General features: G+C 36.2%; 1 non-coding gene across 1 annotated transcript; it reads right to left on the bottom strand.

The window, feature by feature from the left end:
* Positions 1-6,249: 6,249 nt before the first annotated feature.
* On the bottom strand, positions 6,250-6,332 carry TRNAS-UGA (transfer RNA serine (anticodon UGA)). Its single transcript has one exon. It is a non-coding gene; the product is annotated as a tRNA-Ser (tRNA).
* Positions 6,333-22,556: the final 16,224 nt, after the last annotated feature.

Genomic DNA, 22,556 nt, shown 5'->3' with positions numbered 1-22,556 from the left:
TAATATACTTGATGATAAATTGTTTGACAAATAAATGAGATATATCCCGGTTTAAAAGCTATATGTTTTGATGAGACCCAAGACCCAAGACCCGTTTATTTCTTTTACTATAAAATTAGTTTTTTAATTATAATTAATATTTATGAAAGTTAATAATGTACTTATGGTTTGATGGGACCAAAGACCCGTTTATTTTTTACTATCAAATTGGTTTTTTAATTTAAATAATATATATATATTTTTAAAATAAATAAGATATTAATTTTTAGTATATCCTATTTTATAGGATTTTTAGCTCAATAACTTGTTAAGATTAATTTTAATTTAATGAGATGTTATAACCCGTTTAAGGAATATCTGGGTTTGGTAAGACCCATACCCATGAATTCGGGTCAAATGTATGAGAAGCCTCCATTTAAAAATCAAGCAAATCTGGTGACTCCAAAAAAAGGGGGAGCGACCACATCGCGACATGTAGAATTTTTATGTCTTCATTTATATACATTATATATGTATATATATATGGGAGAGATAATTTGAGAACCTCTTGTGTTGTTAGAACTTTGATAACTCAATATGGACAACACATTTAATTAAATGAGTATGGAATATGTGGCTGAGAATAAATCTGATTAAAAAATTAATCAGGAGAGAGAATAAGTATTTTAGATGATTACATAAGTTTAAATGTTAGTTACACATGTGTAATAAGTCGATTCGGTGTGTAAAAAAAATACTGTAACTTTTTGTACATTACTTATACTTACGTATTACACATGTGTAAAAAAAATTCAAAAAAGAATTGTTAAGCTGAGTTCTTTCGAGTTCTTAAAACTCAAAGCGGTTCTCAAAAGAAATCAATCTTAAATATATATATATAAATTCTACGTGTCGCTCCCCTTTTTTGGAGTCACCAGATTTAATTGATTAATAAATTGAGGCTTCTCATGCATTTGACCCGAATTCAGGGGTACGTGTCTCATCAAACCCATATTTTTCTTAAACGGGTTATAAATCTCATTAAATTAAAAACTAATCTCACTAAATATTTGATATAAAAATCCTATAAAGTAGGATATACTAAAAATTAATATATGATTTATTTAAAAAAAGATATATATTATTTATAATTAAAAAACCAATTTTATAATAAAAAGAATAAATGGGTCTTGGGTCTCATCAAACCCATATAGCTTTTAAACCGGGTTATAACATCTCATTTATTTGTGAAACAATTTATCATCAAATCATAAGTATATTATTAACTTTCAAACAATAAAAAAAATAAAAATTCAAAAAATAAATATTCGAAACAAATAATATAAAACAACCCCCGTAATACGGGGGATAAAAACTAGTGCTATATATATCTTAATCTTAAATATATATAAACGATAAATCCCTAAATTCTCTCAAGCTACCAGATTTATTTATTTGTAAATGAAGGCTTCTTATGCATTTGACTCGAATTCACGGGTACGGGTTTCACCAAACTCAGATAGCCCTTAAACGGGTTATAACATCTCATCATATTAAAAATTATAATAATCAAATATTTGATATGAAAATTCTATAAAATAAAAATATACTAAAAATTAGTATTCGATTTTTTTTAAAATATATTATTTATAATTACAAAACAACTTTATAGTAAAAAAAGCGGATCATGGGTCTCACTAAACCCAGATAGTTATAAACCGGGTTATAACATTCATTTATTTGTGAAACCCAATGATCATCAAAATCCTAAGTGTATTATTAACTTTGTTACAATAAATAAAATTAAAATCCTAAAAATATATAGATATTAGAAACGGTTAATATAAACAACCCCGTAATACGGGGTATAAAAACTAGTGTGTGTGTATATATATATCACATTCGTGGGTAAGTTAAAATACAAAGTACAAGAAAAATGAGAAAGGTGTGAGGGAATCTAACTTACTGATCTTAAATTTGGATGGTAGAGATTAATTTAAAAATAAAAATTAATGAAAATGGCATAGAGGTAATAACCTAATTATGATGACTTTCTCTCTCCACGTGCAAGACACATGTCAATTCTTCCATCATTTTAAATCGTTTATAACTTTTTCATTCACCATTTTTTAGAATTTTTTTACCGTAATAACAAACGTTTTTTATCTTTAAGATGAATATTATATTGTTATAAAAAATAAAAAAAATAGTTGGTTTTTTTATATTGTGTTAATGGTTGTCCATTGTGTATTTTAATTGGGTTTTATATGCATTGTGTTATAGATTGAAACAGGATCAAATACATTTTATTCTTAACATGAAAACAGTGAGAACCAATTTGTTGTTAGTATTAGGATTATTTTTATAGGTGTTTGTTGTTATTTTTTGCTCGTCTTTGCTAGTTTTCGATTATGAGACGTTATAAGTATTTGCTGATTTATATATTGTTGTTATTATTAGTTTTTCTCTTTTGCTGTTATAAGTATTTGTTGGTATTTGCTGGTATTATTTTGTTCTTGATTTTGATTATTTTGTTGTATCTTTTAGGTTTTTTTCTTTGTTATTATGAAACATTGTTTATGTAGATTGGTATTGTAGTTCGTATTGTTTCTTACGTTCTCATTTTTTTATAAATTATTATTATTTCTTACGTTCTCATGTTAAGATTAAAATGCACATGAACCTTCCCCATTTTGGTCATTGTGTTTTTCAATTGGTACTCATATTAAAGATAAAAATTAAAACAAATATTACGTCATTGTGTCTTTATTCGTCATTATGTCTTCGTGCTTAACATTTGTCTTTCTACTTATCATTATTTTTTATCCATTATGTTCAACATTCTCTTAATTTAAAAAAATAGTTTATGTTCATTGTGTATTACGTTCAAGTCATTGTGTAATATGCACTTTGTAAGGCCCTGAACCAGGTGCCCTACAATCAGAGTTAATTAAAACTTTCGTGGAAACGTGAACTTAAATAATTTGTTACAAAACATTTAATCTTTTCTTTGAAACCATAACATAAAACGTCATATTTAGAACATCATTTCTTCCATCTTCAGATGTCCGCCGTTCAATCCATGCCATGTGCCCTCCTCACGCTAGCTCATTAAACAATTCACCTGCGTGCATAAAAAAAGTCAGCTACGCTGAGTGAGTTCTATTTAATCAGGTGGCATACAATACATACACATATCGTACATACATACATAACTTAACTTTGTATAAATATCCATAAGAGGAACGTCACGTAATATCTATTAAAAGAACTATTACTATTGCCTATGCTATATATTCTCCATAGAAGGAACGCTCTATATATATGTTCTCCATAGAAGGAACACTCTATATACTTTCCATAGAAGGAACACCCTATATACTTTCCATAGAAGAAACACTATACTATCCATAGAAGGAACATTACACTATCCATGGAAGGAACACTATGCTATCCATAGAAGGAACACTATGCTATCCATAGAAGAAACATTATACATTATTCATGGAAGGAACTCTATATATTATCCATAGAAGGAACACTGTATATAAGTTATTATTTAATGTCCATGTAAGGAGCTAATCACTTTCCTTGACAATACGTGCAATATCCGAAGATCGTTCACGTACCGACAAGCAATCATTCGTATCTATCACATATATCATACATGGCATACACTTACCACTTAAGGTAAGTGTATTAACTGTCACATCAAGTATGCACACAGCCCCGAAAACATAACAAAGAAATGGGGCTAGAAACTCACCTGAATGCGGTTACGTTTACCGTTAATAGTTATTCCCTTCTTTAGTAGTGCGTGACTAACTGTATAACAATTACACATATCAATTAACTATCACTACCCATATCGTGTTTCTAGTCTAATTATAACCCTCAACGAACGGGGGTCCGGGGGCAGCGCCCCTGGCAGCGGGTTCTAGGGGCGGCAGCCTAATTCGTTGTCTGCACATGATCTGATTCGTTATCCTGCTTCGTTGTCCTGATTTGTTAGCTTAATTCGTTATCTTTCCAGATCTGATTCGTCATGTAATCTTCCTCCATTCGTCATCATCTGGTTCATTATATTTTACATAGCGAATTGGGTAAGTAACGAATCACTTGATTCGTTATCTTAATGTAGCGAATTGGATGAGTAACGAATTACTTGATTCGTTTTCTTAACATAACGAACTGGGTGAGCTAATTCGTTATCTTGACAAAACGAATGGACGAGTAACGAATTACCAGACTCGTTATCTTAATCCCTTCATAATAACTAATTAGCATCTATTCTTATCCAAACTTTGACTAAGGGGTCAAAGTCAAAATTAATAAGAACAGACGCAGTCAACCCTATTAGATCTGCATTTAATCCCTCAAATCATGACGAAACAGCATGGTTTTGGTATCATTGGATTCGTCTAACCAGCTCCTACAAACCTCGACCATCCAAATACTTAAACATCTCGTTTTAAAAGGTGCGATTTATATATATAGGTGCGGCTCATTTATCAACCGATTAACCCATCAAATATAAACCAATTTCAGTAAGTTTTGTTTCATTGGATTCGTTTTTACCACGTATACTCAGATCTAGGATTATTACACGAATCCAAACCTAAGTGAACGATTTCCAACTATAAACGTACCTTAAACGAGTCGGTTTACGAACATGGTTTAGTCTCGATGTTGTTTTGGTTCGTTACAACGTTCAAGCACAAACGGGTTCATGTTCCCACCTTTGGATCTTGGCTCGGGAAATAGGAGAGTGTTAGTGTATGTTTTTGATGGTGTAGGCTATGGTGTAGAGATGGATAGATATGGAAAGGATTAGGGTTTAAAGGGTATTTATACTCCCTTAAGCCCATCTTTCCTTTTTGGTCTATAATTAATTCCATCTAAAAAGCTTACCTATCCTATCATATTTCTTTATTATTATTATTATTACTCCACTAACTCAATTATTTCTCTCGACGCAATTAATATTTTAAATATTATTCTCAAAATTTCGGGATGTTACACACTTTCCATTGTGTTTTACGTTTCAGGTCATTGTGTTATATGTATTTAATTATGTCTTATGTTTTAGGCCATTGTGTTATATGTACTCATTATTGTGTTTTAAGTTTCATGTTATTGTGTAATATGTATGCATCATTGTGTTTTTGTATTAGATAATTTGTTTGTATTTTTTTATTATATTCACATATTATTATTGCACAAGGATGTTATTTGTATTTTAAAAAAACACAATAATGAGTTGAAAGACACAATGGCGAAAGAAAACAATGATAAACAAAAAGACACAATGGTAAGCAAAAAGACAAAATGACATAATTTTTTTTTCATTTTTATACAACAAAATCATACTCATATTAAAGATAAAAAAAGACAGAATTACGAATTTTGTCCTTTAAAAAAGCCAAATTACGGTTCGTATCCTTTTTTTAGTTTCTTTGCAGGCGGTGTACTTTAAACATTTTTTTCTACACGTTATGTCCTTTACGCTAACTGGGTTAGAAAAACGCAGTTAAATACCCTCACGTGAGACGCATGTGAGGGCAATTTTTGTCTTTTCGTCAATACATAATAAAAAAATATAAAACTCTTTCTCTCTTTTCTATCAAACTCTACTCTCTCTCCCTGCTTCTCTTTCTTTCTTAATCACCCACCACCACCACCAACTCACCACCACCAGCCACCCCCACACCTGCCCCCATCCAACCTCCGGCAACCACTACCGGTGAGCCGGAGATCTTGATTTTCCGGCGAGCTCCAGATCTTGATTCCGGTAGTGGATCTGATTCTTGATGGATCTGGGGCAATCAAGCGAGCAACTACAGACCCTAATGCAAGCCGGTCAAATCTCCGGCAGCTTGAGCTTTAACGGGTTGATTACCAAGGAAGATGAAGAGAAGTTGGTTAGCTACTTCTCATTTTGTTCTAGGATTCTTCTTCTTCGTAGGGCATTTGTGGCACGCAGGAAGGGCTCGTGCAGTTGCAGCAGGATTTGAAAAAGGAATTGATCGTGATTTTGAACCTGTTCTTTCCATGACCCCTCTTAATTGAGACAGGAAATCAAAGACTTGAAATAGGAGTCACTTCGGTTCCCTCATATATTGTCATAAACAAAAGATTTTATTTATATTTAATCCATTTTTCTGGATTGGCTAGGCGGGATAGCCTAGCCACTTCCCCTTATTTATGAGAATGAAACCATCCGGTCAAAATCAATCCAATAAATAAAAAAATATATTCAACAAGCAAAAAAGGAGAGAGAGGGATTCGAACCCTCGATAGTAAACTATACCGGTTTTCAAGACCGGGGCTTTCAACCACTCAGCCATCTCTCCGAAATACAATTTTATTTTATTCCTCTGAATAGAACATGGCCATATGAGTGGATACCGCCACTATCAAAGATCTCGGGTGTGATGGTCAATCTATCTATCCCGATATATGTCTAGGTCTGCTTTGTCTACTTTCAAGGCGAAAGAAGAAGAGATTGAGAAGAAGAAATTGGAGGTTAGGGAACGTGTTCAAGCTCAATTGGGTCGAATTGAAGAGGAAACAAGGAGATTGGCTACGATTCGTGAGGTTTGGTTTCTGGGTTTTACGTTAATTTGATTAATTTTTATGGGTTTTTGAATTAGGGTTTTTTGGGGGTGGAATTTGGGGGTTTTTTGTGTGGGTGTGGGTTTTTGAAATTGGGTTGTTGGGTATCTTTATTTGGTGTTGGGTTTTGTGAAATTGTGATTATTTGGTTTGATTTTTACGGTTTCAACCACTACCGGCGAGCCGGAGATCTTGATTTTCCGGCGAGCTCCAGATATTGATTCCGGTAGTGGTTGCCGGAGGTTGGATGGGGGCAGGTGTGGGGGTGGCTGGTGGTGGTGAGTTGGTGGTGGTGGTAGGTGATTAAGAAAGAAAGAGAAGTAGGGAGAGAGAGTAGATATTAACGAAAAGACAAAAATGCCCTCACATGCGTCTCACGTGAGGGTATTTAACTGAGTTTTTCTAACCCAGTTAGCGTAAATGACATAACGTGTAGAAAAAAAATGTTTAAAGTACACCGCCTGTAAAGAAACTAAAAAAGGACACGAACCGTAATTTGGGCTTTTTTTAAATGACATAATTTGTAATTCTGTCATTAAAAAAATGTTTGTTATTATGGTGATTTTTTTTAAAAAAAATATCATATGAAAAAGTTATATACGTTTAAAAATGATATAAAAGTTAACATGTGACTTGCATGTGGAGAAAGAGAATACGTACAATTACTTTTATACCATTTTTCCATTGGTCCCCACACATTTCAGTTAATTATGGCTTATCATACTTTTCATTTTTGTTAGCCTTTATAGAATAACTCAACCATCATCACATTCGTATCTAAAAATTTGTAATTTCTTTTTTATATAGGCTTTCCAAAAATAAACGTTAACTTTCTGTTATAATTCTCCAATGATTGGAGTTTAATAGAAGATCATTAACCTGGATTTGGCGGGAAAGTATAACCCTGAAAATTTTAAAGTTATTTAACCATGTTTATTATTTATTTATTGTTTTTAGCTAAACTTTATTTTTTTAAGTTCTAAAAAGAGACAAATATTTTATTATACTATCAAATTAAATTGCAGGTTACTTGCAGTGAAAGTGTAAACCAATTAAGAAAAAGAATAATAATTACAAAGGTGGACAAATTAATTTTAAAAAGATATAAATTTATTTATGGTAACCATATTTAAAAATCGCTATCCGATAACGCAAAGGTGTTTCAATTTCCCCTATAAAGATGACCAGGCTCCATTTATGTACTTTCACCTCTGATCGAAAACATAAATTAATATTGCTCTTCAACGTTAATCTTGTTTCTCTAATACGGGTTCTGAGCTTTTCAACGAGATGAACATGGAGATTATGTCAAGAGCATCCTTAAAAACTCTTGGCCTCATGCGTTGCGTTAGCAAAGAATTTAACAGACTCACATACGAACCACATGTTCTCGATGAGTTGAAGAAAAAATACAAGATCGTGTCTGGTTATCTCATACAAAATACGAGAAGAGGTTGGATGCACAACACCGAGTTTGCACCTTCTCTTGAATAAACCAGTCTTGATCTAGCTGATCTTCCATATAATGCTATGATTCTTGCTACGTCAGAGCAAGGAATTATAGTGTTTCGGAACCCCGATCCAATGGATTTCAATAGGCCTATAAACGAACTGAACTTTCGGTGAACTGTTCGTGAACTGTTCGGCGGGAAGTTCGTTTATGTTCGTTTATTTAATAAACGAACGAACATGAACACAAAATTTGTGTTCGTTTAATTAAATGAACGAACATGAACACATGTTCCGTTCGTTCATTTATGTTCATGAAAGTTCGTTTATGTATTAATAAAAACTAATTAAATATTATCTGGATATGTTATCTGCTTAAAGGTTTTATATTTGTTAATTTGTGTTTATTTATGTGTTTTCAGATTTAAGTTTGTTTATGTTTGTTTGTGTTCATTCACATTGGTTCATATATGTTTATTTATGTTCGTTTATCTTTGTTTAGTTATATTTGTTTAGATTTTAAAGAAACAAACATAAACGAACACAAATGTCCATTTTTAAATAAACGCACATGAACATAAATATTTGTTCGATTAATTATAAAGTTAAATGAATGAACACGAATATGCCCTTGTTCGTGTTCATTTGATTCATTTACGGGCTTTCAATATTCACATTGATGAATACATCAGTCTTATTCTCTAGTCTCTACCGATTTTATTTGTGTTCGTTTGTGTTCGTGAACACATTAATTTTCTTAATGAACGAACACGCACATAAAATCTCATTCGGTAAGTATTCGTGAATCGTTCATGAACACAATATTTTCTTAAAGAACGAACATGAACAAGGCCTTGTTCGTGTTCGATAGGTTCATTTACAGCCCTAGATTTCAAGAAAGAATTTTACCATGTTTCTAAACCTACAACTAAGCAGGTTTTGGCATTGCCAAATCCCAAAAGATATCGAACAGTAGGGAAGTTTGCGATCGTGGTGATGGCTTCGAAGCCATTACACTACAAGATCATCAGATTTATGTATGTTTGTGATATATTCGACTCGTTGACGTGGGAATGGCTATCACTAAAGCATGTAAAGTTGGGTGATCGTGTAGACTTTACCAATTCGCAACCACTGTACAGTGAGCGGTTCGATCTACATGTTACTATCAAATAATGACATCTTAAAGTTCGATGCATATTCAGAAACATGGAAAGTCTTTTCGTCTCCTATTGCATATGATGAATCTAGCACTTCAAATCCATCAATAGAGCTTGTGAAGTATGATGGTAGGTTGGGGCTAGCTTGTAAACCAACAAATACAATTGGTAATTTTTGGGATATTTGGGTTCTCGTGGATGAACGGTGGGAGAAAATAGACGATGTTGTTGAAAGTGAGAATGAGAGGGAGTCGCAGGCGTTATATGGTTCGGATACAAGCGTTATGGTCGATGCAGATACGCTAGTGTTTTACAAGTTTAAACAAGGAAAGAAGATGGTGAGTAAGGTTGTTTTGAATGGCATCCCTTATCAAATGTTTTCCTTCTTATCAGATTTCGAGCCACTTGATTGGGTGTGTCCGCATGCGGAATCAGCCATAGACTAACTAGACAGGTTGGATGTTAAATTCTTAATATTGTTTGTTTTAGACTCGGATTGAGATATGTACGGTGATATATATTTAGTCATTCTTCATGTAGTTTGTAGTTACAGTGTCCCATTTACTTAATATTATGTGTTATAAAAAGAAGTAATATTCAAACAGAATCCATGATAGACAATAAAAGTTGATAAAGAAAATATGAAGCTTGAATGCTTTTAAAAGCAATGTTTTCTACCTAAGGTCTTGCATGAGACACATCAGTCTAACTGATCATTACAAAAACCAGTTTAAAACTAGTTTATGATCGATCATTTGATCTTCTTTCTTTCTTTCTTTCTTTCTTTCTTTCTTTCTTTCTAGTACTTGATATTTATGTTAGTCAAAACACTAATAAATACAACATGCCACTAAACAATGTAACATCTCTTGTCTTTCACACACTCTATTATAATGTATTCTAATTATATTATTATGTATTATAATTTGATAATGGTCACAAGCCAAAAAACAAAAGTCAAACATAACAAATGTCAACGGCCATTATTTGACGGTTGTGACAGTTTTCTGGTACCCTAAACGAAGGGATATATAATCTCCTTGTATGTACCATTACATATACTATAAATAGGCGATCAGTTGTAAAGAATCATTGGTCACTTTTGTAATAATAAACAGTCTGCTTTTGTAAGTTATCACAATAGGATCCTTGCCCTCCTTCTCATTCATCATTCAATATATTACAATGTATGACTAATAATGGTAACGATAATAACTATAATGGTAGCGATATCAACTATAATAAATACAATATATGGTCAATAACTTCTATACATAGCTATTCTATTACACCCCGCAGTCGAAGCCGGAGGTGGCCGGATGCTGAGACTGGACCGAAAGTCTTCAAAAAGAGCCCGAGGTAACCCTTTCGTGAAGATGTCCGCAATTTGGTATCTAGTAGGCATATGAAGAATTCGGACACGCCCTCGTTGAACTTGTTCACGGACAAAGTGAATATCTACTTCAATATGTTTGGTTCGTTGATGGTGAACCGGGTTACCTGAAAGATGAATAGCACTAACATTGTCGCAATAAACAAGAGTAGCGCGTGAAAGAGGGCGACGAAGTTCAAGAAGAAGATTACGTAACCAACATATTTCTGCAACCACATTTGCCACCCCGCGATCCTCGGCTTCCGCACTAGAGCGTGAAATAGTGGGTTGGCATTTGGAGGACCATGAAAGAAGATTGTTACCCAAATAAGCACAGTAGCCCAACGTAGAACGCCGGGTGTCCTGGCACCCGGACCAATCAGCATTCGTATAGGCGACAAGTGAGAGAACATTGGATTTAGTAAGGAAGAGCCCATGATCGGTTGTCCCTTGAATGTAACGAATAATCCTTCGCAAGGCATCCCAATGATTGGTTTGAGGGTCATTGTAAGGCCCCGTTACCGGTAGCCCTACTTTCGTGTTGGATTTACTCATAAACACAGTTCTAAATATCAGAGTTAATTAAAACTTTCGCGGAATATAAAAGCTTTCATAAAACATTTCATAACAAAACACGTCTTGCCTTAAAACATCATTTTGTCATTCAAAATAAACGAAACATTAAACTTAAACGTCTTGAGTCTTCCGATGCCAGCCTCTTATTCAGTGCCACGTGTCTCCTCAAGCGAGCTGCCTCATCCTACTCACCTGCGTGCATACTAAAAGTCAGCTACGCTGAGTGAGTTCTAGTTAATCATACACTATACAATACACATAAACTTATATTCTTTCATTCATACTTTCATACTTTCATACTTTCTTTTGTATTAACTTACTTTCATATCTTACGTTATAAAGAGCATTACGCCCTACATTCTTCGAGTATTATTAGGGCTCGGTACCCTCCTTCCTCGAGTATTATTAGGGCTCGGTACCCTCATTCCTCGAGTATTATTAGGGCTCGGTACCCTATTTCCTCGAGTATTATTAGGGCTCGGTACCCTCTTTCCTCGAATATTAGTAGGGTTCGGTTCCCTAGTTCTCGAATATTAGTAGGGTTCGATTCCCTCTTCGTTACCATACAACCATACATCATACCTCGAGTATTATTAGGGCTCGGTACCCTCTTTCCTCGAATATTAGTAGGGTTCGGTTCCCTAGTTCTCGAATATTAGTAGGGTTCGATTCCCTCTTCGTTACCATACAACCATACATCATACCTCGAGTATTATTAGGGCCCGGTACCCTCTTCGTAACCATACAACCATCCTTTCCTTCTTTTATTAACTTTATCACATTCATACACATAAGCATACATATCATACTTACCTTATACTTAGCGTTACAACCTGACAGTACGTGCAATATCCGAAGATCGTTCACGTACCGTCAAGCCATCATTCATACATATCACATTATTCACATAAGGCATACACTTATCTCTTAGGATAAGCGTATTAACAAACATATTGAGTATGCACACAGCCCTAAAAACATAACACATAAATGGGGCTAGAAACTCACCTGAACACGGTTACGTTCACCGTTAATCGTAATCCCTTTCTTCAGTTGTGCACGGCTGACTGTATAACAAGTATACGTATCAATTAACTATCACTACTCATATCATCTTTCTAGTCTTAACTACTACCCATAACGAACGGGGGTCCGGGGGCAGCGCCCCTGGCAGCGGGGTCTAGGGGCGGCAGCCCCTAGCAGGGTCCAAGGGGCAGAGCCCCTGGCTGGGGTCGAACTTAGCTTTAGGCGAAGTTATCAGTTAGGCGAACTTGGCCTTAGGCGAAGTTATCAGTTAGGCGAACTTGGCCGTAGGCGAAGTTATCAATTAGGCGAACTTGGCCTTAGGCGAAGTTACCAGTTAGGCGAACTTGGTCGTAGGCGAAGTTAAGCTTTGAAGGCGAAGTTAAGCTTTGAAGGCGAAGTTATCAGTTTGCAGGCGAAGTTGCCCAGTTCAGCTACGGGTTTGGTTTTTATCAAGCATTTTGGCGATTTTAATACCCTTGTTATGGTTTCACATCACCCACTAACGTTCCCTAACCATTTTCGGTCGTATATATATCCCGTATATACTATAAAGCTTGGATCTTTAAGCTTAAGGACAGTCAAAAGGCTAAACGTTCAATAAAACGTAAACTTTAAAGGTCAAGAACATACCTTTTATACGTTCGGTGTGGTCGCGGTTTGCTTGGTTATCTCGTATATAGAAGATCTAATAATGGTTGGCTCGATTTTGGTCTTGGACGTCTCTCTCTCTCTTGGCCCAAATATGGTGTGTGTGTGTGTTTGGAGCGTGTTAGAGAATAAGATGGAAATGAAATGAGGGTTTAGGGTTTTAGCTTGGTTTAGGGGATATTTATATCCCTTAAAGCCCATGGAACTAAGGCCCATTCTCATTTAACCCATCTCAATTAATCTAAGTCCATGATCCGTTCTTTACTCGATATTAATTAATTAATAACGCGAAATCACTAAACGTAACTTTCTTTATTCAACATTATAAATTTTAGGATGTTACAGTCATGCATGTGCCTACATATCTGTTGCACCGCGTATGTGATATCGGGTCATGTGAAGTTATGTATTGAAGTGCCCCAGAGAGACTCTTGTATAATGTAGGATCTTCGAATGGTCCCCGGCTTGAGAGCCAAGTTTCTGTTTAGTGTCAACTGGTGTATCCACCGGTTTGCAGTGTTGCATGCCAGCACGCTTAATAATATCCATGGCATATGCCTGCTGAGACAAAAACATATAGTCTCCAATGCGGGAGACATGAATACCCAGAAAATAATTAATCGGTCAATTCTTTGGCAAGTCCGGTCATGAGGTGCTCTCGTAGGCCGTTGGTGGATGTTATGAGAAGAATATCATCCACATAAAGAAGGAGATATGTGATGTGCGTACCATGATGAAGCGTGAAAAGCGAGTTATCGCACTTACTTTGTAGAAAACCCATGGTGAGAACATAATCAGTGAAGCGTTGGTACCAAGCCCGAGGTGCCTGCTTTAAGCCATATAATGATTTTTTCAAACGACAAACATGATTAGGATAAGATTTGTTGCGAAACCCCATGGGTTGATACATGTAGACGGTCTCATTAAGATTGCCATGCAATAAAGCGTTAGTAACATCCAACTGATGAACGGGCCAAGACTGAGATAGCGCTAAAGTAAGTACCGTCCGTGTTGTAGCCGGTTTAACAACCGGACTAAAAGTTTCCCCACAATCCACACCAACCTGTTGCAACCTACCATCACAAACTAGACGTGCTTTGTAACGTTCCAAGCTGCCGTCCGATTTAAACTTGTGCTTATATAACCACATGCTATGTATTACATTCATGGTAGGGTGTTTAGGAATTAATTCCCAAGTCTCATTTTTAATAAGGGCATTAAACTCATTGGTCATGGCATTCGACCATTCCGGTTGGGATAATGCGTGGATAGGGTTTTTGGGAATTGGAACGGGAGAGGAAGCATGTAGGTTAAATAATTTTTTTGGCTTAGAAATTCCGTCCATTGCGCGAGTGCGCATAGTTCGGGTTGGCTGGGTGGGGGGCGGGGGGTCACTGGTGGTAGCAGAATGTGTGTTATGGTGTTCGACATTGGGCTTAGGGGTTATCAGGCTTGAAGTTGAGAGAGGACTTTGTGTCGGTAGAGAAGACGAGGTGTTTTGGGCCAATGTATGTGGGCTAGTCATATTATTTTGAGTGGGTGGGTAAGAGGTGTTACGAGCTGATGTGGGTGGGTTGGGTAGAGGGGAAGTATTATTTGGGCTGGGATATGGAGGAATAGTAGCAGTGGGTTGGGTAGTCGGTGAGGGGTTAGGTTGGGTAGTTTGTGGATTGGATATGTTTTGCCAAAACAAGGGATGTATGGAATCATTTAAGAGTTCGTAAGATGCGAGAGAGGAAGAGGAATTGGAAAAAGAAAATATAGTTTCATCGAACACGACATGGCGGGATATGATAATTTGATTAGTGTTTAGGTTTAGCCATTTATAGCCACGGTGATGGGGTGGATATCCAAGAAAGACACACGGGGTGGATCGGTTAGCTAATTTGTGAATGGTAGTAGAAGGGAATAGGGGATAGCATAGACATCCGAACACACGAAGGTGATCGTATGCAGGTGAACGATTGTAAAGGAGACTAGTGGGCGTTTGATATTTATGGAGTTTGCTAGGGAGTATGTTAAGGATATAGGTGGCCATTTCAAGAGCATGATGCCATAGGTTCAGAGGGAGAGAGGCATGGGTAAGAAGGGTCCTAATAATATTATTAATGGAGCGAATTTTTCGTTCCGCCTTGCCGTTCTGGGACGACGTATGCGGACAAGAGAGACGGAATAACAATCCATTGCGAGCACAAAATTGTTTAAAGTTTGTATTAATGTATTCGGTGCCATTATCACATTGTAATGTTTTAATGCGACGTTCGAATTGGGTTTCGATTTGTTTATGAAACGTAGAAAATGTTGTAAATACTTGTGATTTGTGGGCAAGTGGGTAGGTCCACAAAAAGTTTGTGTAGTCATCTAAAAACAATATATAGTATTTATGTCCGGTCGTGCTAATGATAGGTGACGTCCATAGATCACTATGAACGATATCAAAAGGATAATAAATGCAAGAAGTTGAATCATAAAATAGCAGACGAATACTTTTGCCAAACACACATGACTGACACAATTTTGTATTATTCTTAACAAAGGAAATATAATCAAAGTTTTTTAATTTATTAAATAAGTAATAAATTAATGGTATGTGAGTTCTAACTATTGTTGGACAACACGTATAAGGTACATGAATGGTATGTGAGTTCTACGCCCGACATAGTAAGTTAGGATGGTAAATCCCTCTAACTACTGTTGGACATAGACTTGTCAGGTGATGGTGTAGTTAAGGACTGCGGGCCTTATACGTGATATAGGTGATATATGTAAACGTAGATAGGGACGGTGGGCCTTATACATGTTATGGGTGATAGATGTCAGCGTAGATAAGGACTGCGGACCTTATACGTGTTGTAGATAGGCACCAACATAGGAAAGGACTGTGGACCTTATACGTGCTGTAAATGTGTTGTGGTAGCTTAGGGGAGGACTGCGGACTTCGTACGTGCTATGGTTTAGGTTGCAACATAGGGAAGGACTGAGGACCTTGTACGTTTTGTTAATATAGGATGGTATAGGGAATGACTGCGGACCTTGCGCGTACCAAAATTTGTGAACATAGGTAAGGACTGCGGACCTTTTACGTGTTCAAGACCTTGAGTACAGGTATAGACGGCGGACTATGAACGTACTCTCGGTAGACTGAGGTTAGTGGTTGTAGATATGCATGTATGTATGGTAGTAGGGTAACAGATTAAGTATGGATACGGATCTTCGGATATGTGATAGCGATTGTGCGTGCGGTGGTATAAAATATAAGAGGTTGAATGATTTGCTTTTGCACAAGATCGTGTTTTAAATTTATAAAAGTGATTTCTATAAAGACTAAACACACACCAAATAGGCAAGTGTACCTATCGTATATGTAGAATAGTATTGGTAAGAACCAAGTATCGATCCGTGGACACAAATGTTTCTAGTAATAAATCGTTGTTTTACTTTAATCGGAGGTTTTAATCATTTTGGGGTTAATTTTCGAACTTTTTATAAAATATAAATACTTATATATAATATATAGGTGACCAAGACGAGAGATTCTAAACGAGTTGTTCAATTATGTGAAGGTTACCATCTAAGATCAAGAATCCACTCCATTTTAGCATTGATAATTAATATTTAAACATGTGGTAAACTTGCCGTAGCAATATATGATAGATAGCTCCTTAAACCTTAAGTGAGCATCTTTGGCACTAAGAAGATAACATGCGCATTTTAAAGTCCACCCTTTCCTAATGTCATGCCATCTCAATGATGTCAATTTAAGTTGGCAAGTAGTTTCGTAAAGTAGAAAGATTAGGATTGACTTCGATTTCTCAAATACCAATTCTAACAACTTCGGGTGGTTGTAGTTCATCACACAACCTCCCCTTGGTTGATTTATGTAGGTTATGGTTACACATTCCATTAACTTATAATTTCTTTAACTAGCTTGATATCCTAAGCAAAACCATTTTCGGATTACCAAGATTTAGAGAAATACATCATAACTTATATCTCATCATTTCTAAGTACAATATAAGGATCCATATTTCGATAATGTATCAAAGTATTTCTATCTTTCAAGAACATGAATCGATCATGAACGATTGCCAATATAATTGACAACCACCAACTTTGAATTAGTGATTTAAGATGGTGAAACGTTTCTCATCAAAAGATAATAGTAATATAACCATGTACTTTACTAGACTACACCACATGTTCTGTATAATTATCAAGCAAAACAAAGCTTCTTCATATATTTTAGATGGTAAAAGGAGTTTATCTCATAATGAGCATAATGATAAACATTAAGATGAATGATGATAACAAATACATGATTAAACTTGGAATGATCTAACCAAATGTAGATGTATCTTCCTTCTTAATGATGATGATGATGGATGATGATGATGGTTGATGATGATGATCTCCAAGCCTTCAAACTCTTCACTAAACCTTTTATGTGAGTGTTAGTGTGTGTTTTTATAAGAGAGAACCCGATAGAATTCTTTTCAAGGCACACCCTTCAAAAGGCACAAGAGCCACTATTTATAGGCTGTCTGGAGAGAAAAGCACGGCCCCGTGCTTTATTAAGCATGGCCTCGTGTCTACATGTCCCAGTTGCATGTTGTCAGATCGTAAATGATGACTCACCACGACCCCGTGCTTTCTGAGGCACGGCCCCGTGTATTTTTATGACATGTGCTAATTCTTTTTGTCTTTTCTGAAAAGTGACCACGACCCCGTGGTTGAGAGGAACGGCCCCGTGCTTTTTAGTGACATGTGCTAATTCTTTTTTTGTATTTTCTGTGTAGACGTCCACGGCCCCGTGGTTGAGAGGCACGGCCCCGTGCTTTTGCTTCCAGATTTTGTCTTTTCTTGTGTTCAGAAGCATGGGGGCGTGTTTCTTGAGGCATGGGGGCGTGTTTCTTTGTTTTTCTTGTGTTTTCTTCTGTTTTTCTTCGTTTTTTTGATTGTTTCTTCGTTTGGGGCTTGGTTTCACCTGAAATTATATTTTATTACGATAAGTGATGTGTGTTTAATGAATGCCTTTTTTAAATAACTCACAAATAGCTTTAAATTTATGAAACGAAAATCCTAACGAATCCACACACAACCGGCAAGTGTACTGATCACTAATAGTATAGACCTAAGGAAGTCCGAGTAGCGAACACAAGGACACGAGAAAACGTACTTAATACTTAACCCTAACCAAGACTCACCTAAGAATAATATAATTTAAATGATTTTTTAATAATTAACTACTTAACCTAACTTACTTTAATTAACTTAAAAGACTTAACTTAAGAAAACCAGACGAAACTGTGAGAATAAAACTTATTAATGGAGAAAACGTCTACCTAGGTAAGAATCCTATTGAAGGTATAATAAGCTAATGGATTGTAGAATCTCAAGACACCGGTTCCTAAGGATGACACAACTAAGGTTCACTCAAGAAAGCTAGATCACCTCTCGGTCTCACTAACAAACCCTAACCTACACTTAGTTGATTTTTAAAACTAACCGGGTAACGCATTGTTAAAGTGCTCTAATGCCGACTCGCCTCTCGGTCTCACCGACACACTACCCTAATGGAGACGAATACTACGCAACCAAGGATAGAGGAACAATTTAGTTTAACTTAAACTAGGTCAACTAGTCGCTCACAAACCCAAACCCGACAAGAACTGAACCCGCTCTCGCGCGATCCTAATCCTAACAAGTAAAAGCTATGAGACGACCCTACTTCCTATCACCTCTCGGTCTCTAAGAAGGTGCCTACCCACTGATTTTAACTAATTAATATACCCAAATAAACCCTACGGTTGTACACCCCGCAAACAATCTCTAAACACAAAGTAAAGAGTTTAAACAAGCTAAAATCAACTAAAACCGATTCAATCAATCAAAGCAAGAGGTAATTGAGTATTATTAATCAAAACACCGCCACTAAGAACAACCTAATTCAATGTTAAACCAAACTTTTAATAGCAATTCAAGTCATATTGATCAAACAATCCAATAAACTCATTAAAACCGAACAATAATCATCAAACCTAGGTAGAACTAACAAGATTAGCTATTCATAACTTTTGGACCGCAGATAATAATCATAATTAAGCTCAAAGTATCCATTAAAAACTGATGGGAACTTGTTTCAAAGTCTAAAACTCAAAAACGAACTCACAAACGTTAAAACAAGCAAAACCGACAACCGGAGGATAAAAGATAGAACCGTAAGCTTGTCCTCATTGGTTTTTCCTCTAGAGCATGTGTGGTGGCTGGAAATATGATGTCCAAATCGTTCATAGGGTATAAACCCTTTATATATAAGTTTAAACATCTCTTTCCTAATATAAAATAGGTTAAAACAAGCCCACAAGGCCCACTAGAAGACAAAATAAATGGGGTAGCTGATTCCTAAGCATTCTTGGCAGCCTTTGGGACATGTGGGATGTCGCATAGCACGGGAATGGATGCCTCACCTGGTCGAGTAGCGCGGACAGGTCCTGGGTGCTCGTTTCTTCGTTTTCTAACTCGTTTATCTTCAAACGCGCATACCGGCTTCATCCGAATCCCGTTTGAGTTGATTCTTTCTTCATTAAACTCGTTTTTTTCACTCTCTTCAACATGGGACCTATAATATACACAAACATTTAATTTCATGCAAGAACAAGTTATATTCGTTAACGGTTTATGCACAAAAAGACACAAAAACGGGATAAAACGCTATGTGTTTTGCAACGCATCAAATATCCCCACACTTGAACCTTTTTCGTCCCTGAAAAATATTTATGCAATGGAATCATAATCGGAAAACTGATCTTAAAAATGTATAGATTATTTTAAATTTCATTGAAACGCAAAAACCGCAATTGCCGATATTGTTGTCCACTTAAACCCATGCCTTGATCTTTAGCGGGACAAATAAGATCCAACAATTTATATTACTCAGTGGTTTACACAATTAAGACCCGCTTATTTTCAGCTTTTACCGGACCAGACCACCCCAAATTGACTTAAACCTCAAAATTAGCAGATTTAAAACTTTTATTGCTCTATTTTTTTGTGAATAGTTAAGACGATCAAGGGTATTGTTTATCCACCTAAGCTTAAGCATCAAAGTCTACCAAGCAGCCATTAGATACAATTAAGGTTCAATTAATTAATAGCTAGTGTTCCCCACAACATGACGTACCCCCATTATCAAGCAATACCCCGAAACCATCACCATAGGTGAGTATGCAAAATTTCATCTGTAGGGCTTACATGTAGCGTGTCCCTTGTGGTCCGTTTCTTAATGGTAATGAGACGCGAGCAAGGGGACCCCACATGGCTAACAGCGTGGATGATCAAGTCTGTAATGTATTTGTACTTTTGTGATCATGTTTAAAGACTTATAAGGATTTGCTCTTTTTGGCTTTATTTTTAAATATCCACAACCCCAATTAGGAATTGTGAATACCCAGATGAATAGATTGCATACAGACCCATGGTCTCCGGACCCGAAGCATCCCATCAATACAGGATTTAAGGTTATAAAACTATACGCCAATGAGGTGTAAAACACTAAACTAGCAGTTTAAGATTTATATCACAGGCTACACGGCATACTCTAACGTTAAACCTACCCAAGCATCATATGATAACGTATTCAAATTTTTAAAACTCATGATATTTCCACTTTTTCATACCAAAATTTGAGGCTTGAGTATGGCCCGACCTTTCATTACTTATTTTCCACGGACAAAACGCTTTACCTACAAAAGATTTCCGTTTTAACCATTTTATCATATTGCCCTTTCATTCTCAAGGCTGAGCCTACCGACACATCCCAAGTTAAGTGCGTTTTCTCTATTTATCTCATATTATTAGTAGTTTGAAAAACCATTTTCCGATTTTACTATCATCTTCCATTATTTGCAAAAATATTTATTAAATTTTTGGGACATTTTTCTTTAAAACTTTTCAATCAATTTATTTTTTTTAATTTTTTTTATTTTAATGTTAACTCCCAAGATTTTCAATATTCTTTTATTTTTCTTCAAAATGAAAACGTCAGTTCCCCATCCCTATACTTAAATTTCACATTGTCCTCAATGTGAGACAATGAAAAGACAAAACTAAACATAAAGAAAAATAAAGTGGAACAGACTCCCCTGGTATATGGATCATGCAAGTGTGCGGTGAATCATGTTCCTCGCCCTCCTATTCGAACGGAAGCTTAAAACTCCAGTGCTCTCTATCAAGCTATCACTAACGAACAAAAGCGGCAATCCTTAAGCAAATTGTATCCCCACACTTGTTTTAAACTCCAAGTCATCAACCGTCATCAACCAATCAAGGAATAACCTGCAAGTAAGAGAATAAACACCCGGTAAAACTCGGAAATAAAAATAAAAATGAAAATAAAATAATAAGGAAAGATATTACCGGGTTGCCTCCCGGGAAGCGCTAAGTTTATTGAATAGTCTTCAGCCGGACTCGCTCCCGAAACCTCAATCAGGAGGCTTCTCCTTTATCCTCTTCCCTTCGATGCTCCTCAATACTCTCCTCTTACAATTGGTCGGGAAGAAACCAATTGCACAACTCTCATGGGCACGACCATATGAATTAAACTCGGCCCACCAACTCTTGAATCCCCCAAAAAATGATCCCCTAAAGTGAAACGAGAGTGACGAACTCCTGCACACCATGATCTCTGAGCCTAGATATCCTCCTTATTCTTTTAGCCAATTTTTTAAACCTCAACATATCCCGAATGCAGATTGAGTACGGTTCATGTTTTGGTTTTTCACATTCAAAGTGCAATGGTGGAAAGACTGATTCACCAACCACCTCATGGATCTCCTCACAAGGCTCATTCTTGATCCCCGCACTTGGCTCGTTATACAATAGATCCTCAAGCAACTTTAAATCACCAAGTGGGTCAAACTCTCCTTCATCCATAATGGCAAAATCCATAGACTCTTCACCAAACTCACCCATGAACTCGTCCTCCCAAGAGGGAACATACTCCTCTACTCTCTGCTCCTCCATTCTGGTATCTTCAATCTCACTCAGGGTTACAAAGAAAGGTGGATTCAAAGGTGGAATATATTCCAAATCCTTTCTAATGGCAAACAATACATCATCCATTATTGATTCCAATTCTGGGGTGGGCTCTAATATATTTCCCGATAAGTCTTTATACCCTAAGAAGTTCCCCATTTGATCATATGCAAATTGGTATGGAGGAGGCTTTGCCAAAAGTAATTCCCATGGAGCTTTCCGTGCCTCGACTTCTATCCTCCTTCGCTCATAAGCATCATGTACCCAGTGATCTCCGCCACACACTTTGCACCATGGCGTTCCAACGTGTCGTCCGAACATATTTCCTTTAAAGAACACTCAAAAGAAAAGGATCACGGGCACCAGATAAAAATAAAATAAAATACTTAAAATAAAATTAAACTAAAACTAAACTAATTAAAATAACTAATCTAATCTAATATACGAAAATACAATAGGTAAATCCTAACTCGGGTCGTTCTCAATACGCCTCTAACCATGTCCCCGGCAACGGCGCCAAAAACTTGATGTGTGTTTAATGAATGCACTTTTTAAATAACTCACAACTAGCTTTAAATTTATAAAACGAAAATCCTAACGAATCCATACACAACCGGCAAGTGTACCGATCACTGATAGTATAGACCTAAGGAAGTCCGAGTAGCGAACACAAGGACACGAGAAAACGTACTTAATAC

Source organism: Bidens hawaiensis, unplaced genomic scaffold, assembly GCF_021521415.1.
Source record: "Bidens hawaiensis isolate Kalapana, Puna unplaced genomic scaffold, B.hawaiensis_p1.1 tig00018026_1, whole genome shotgun sequence".
In the NCBI taxonomy this organism is placed as follows: Eukaryota; Viridiplantae; Streptophyta; class Magnoliopsida; order Asterales; family Asteraceae; genus Bidens; species Bidens hawaiensis.
This window is presented reverse-complemented; position numbering and strand designations above follow the sequence as displayed.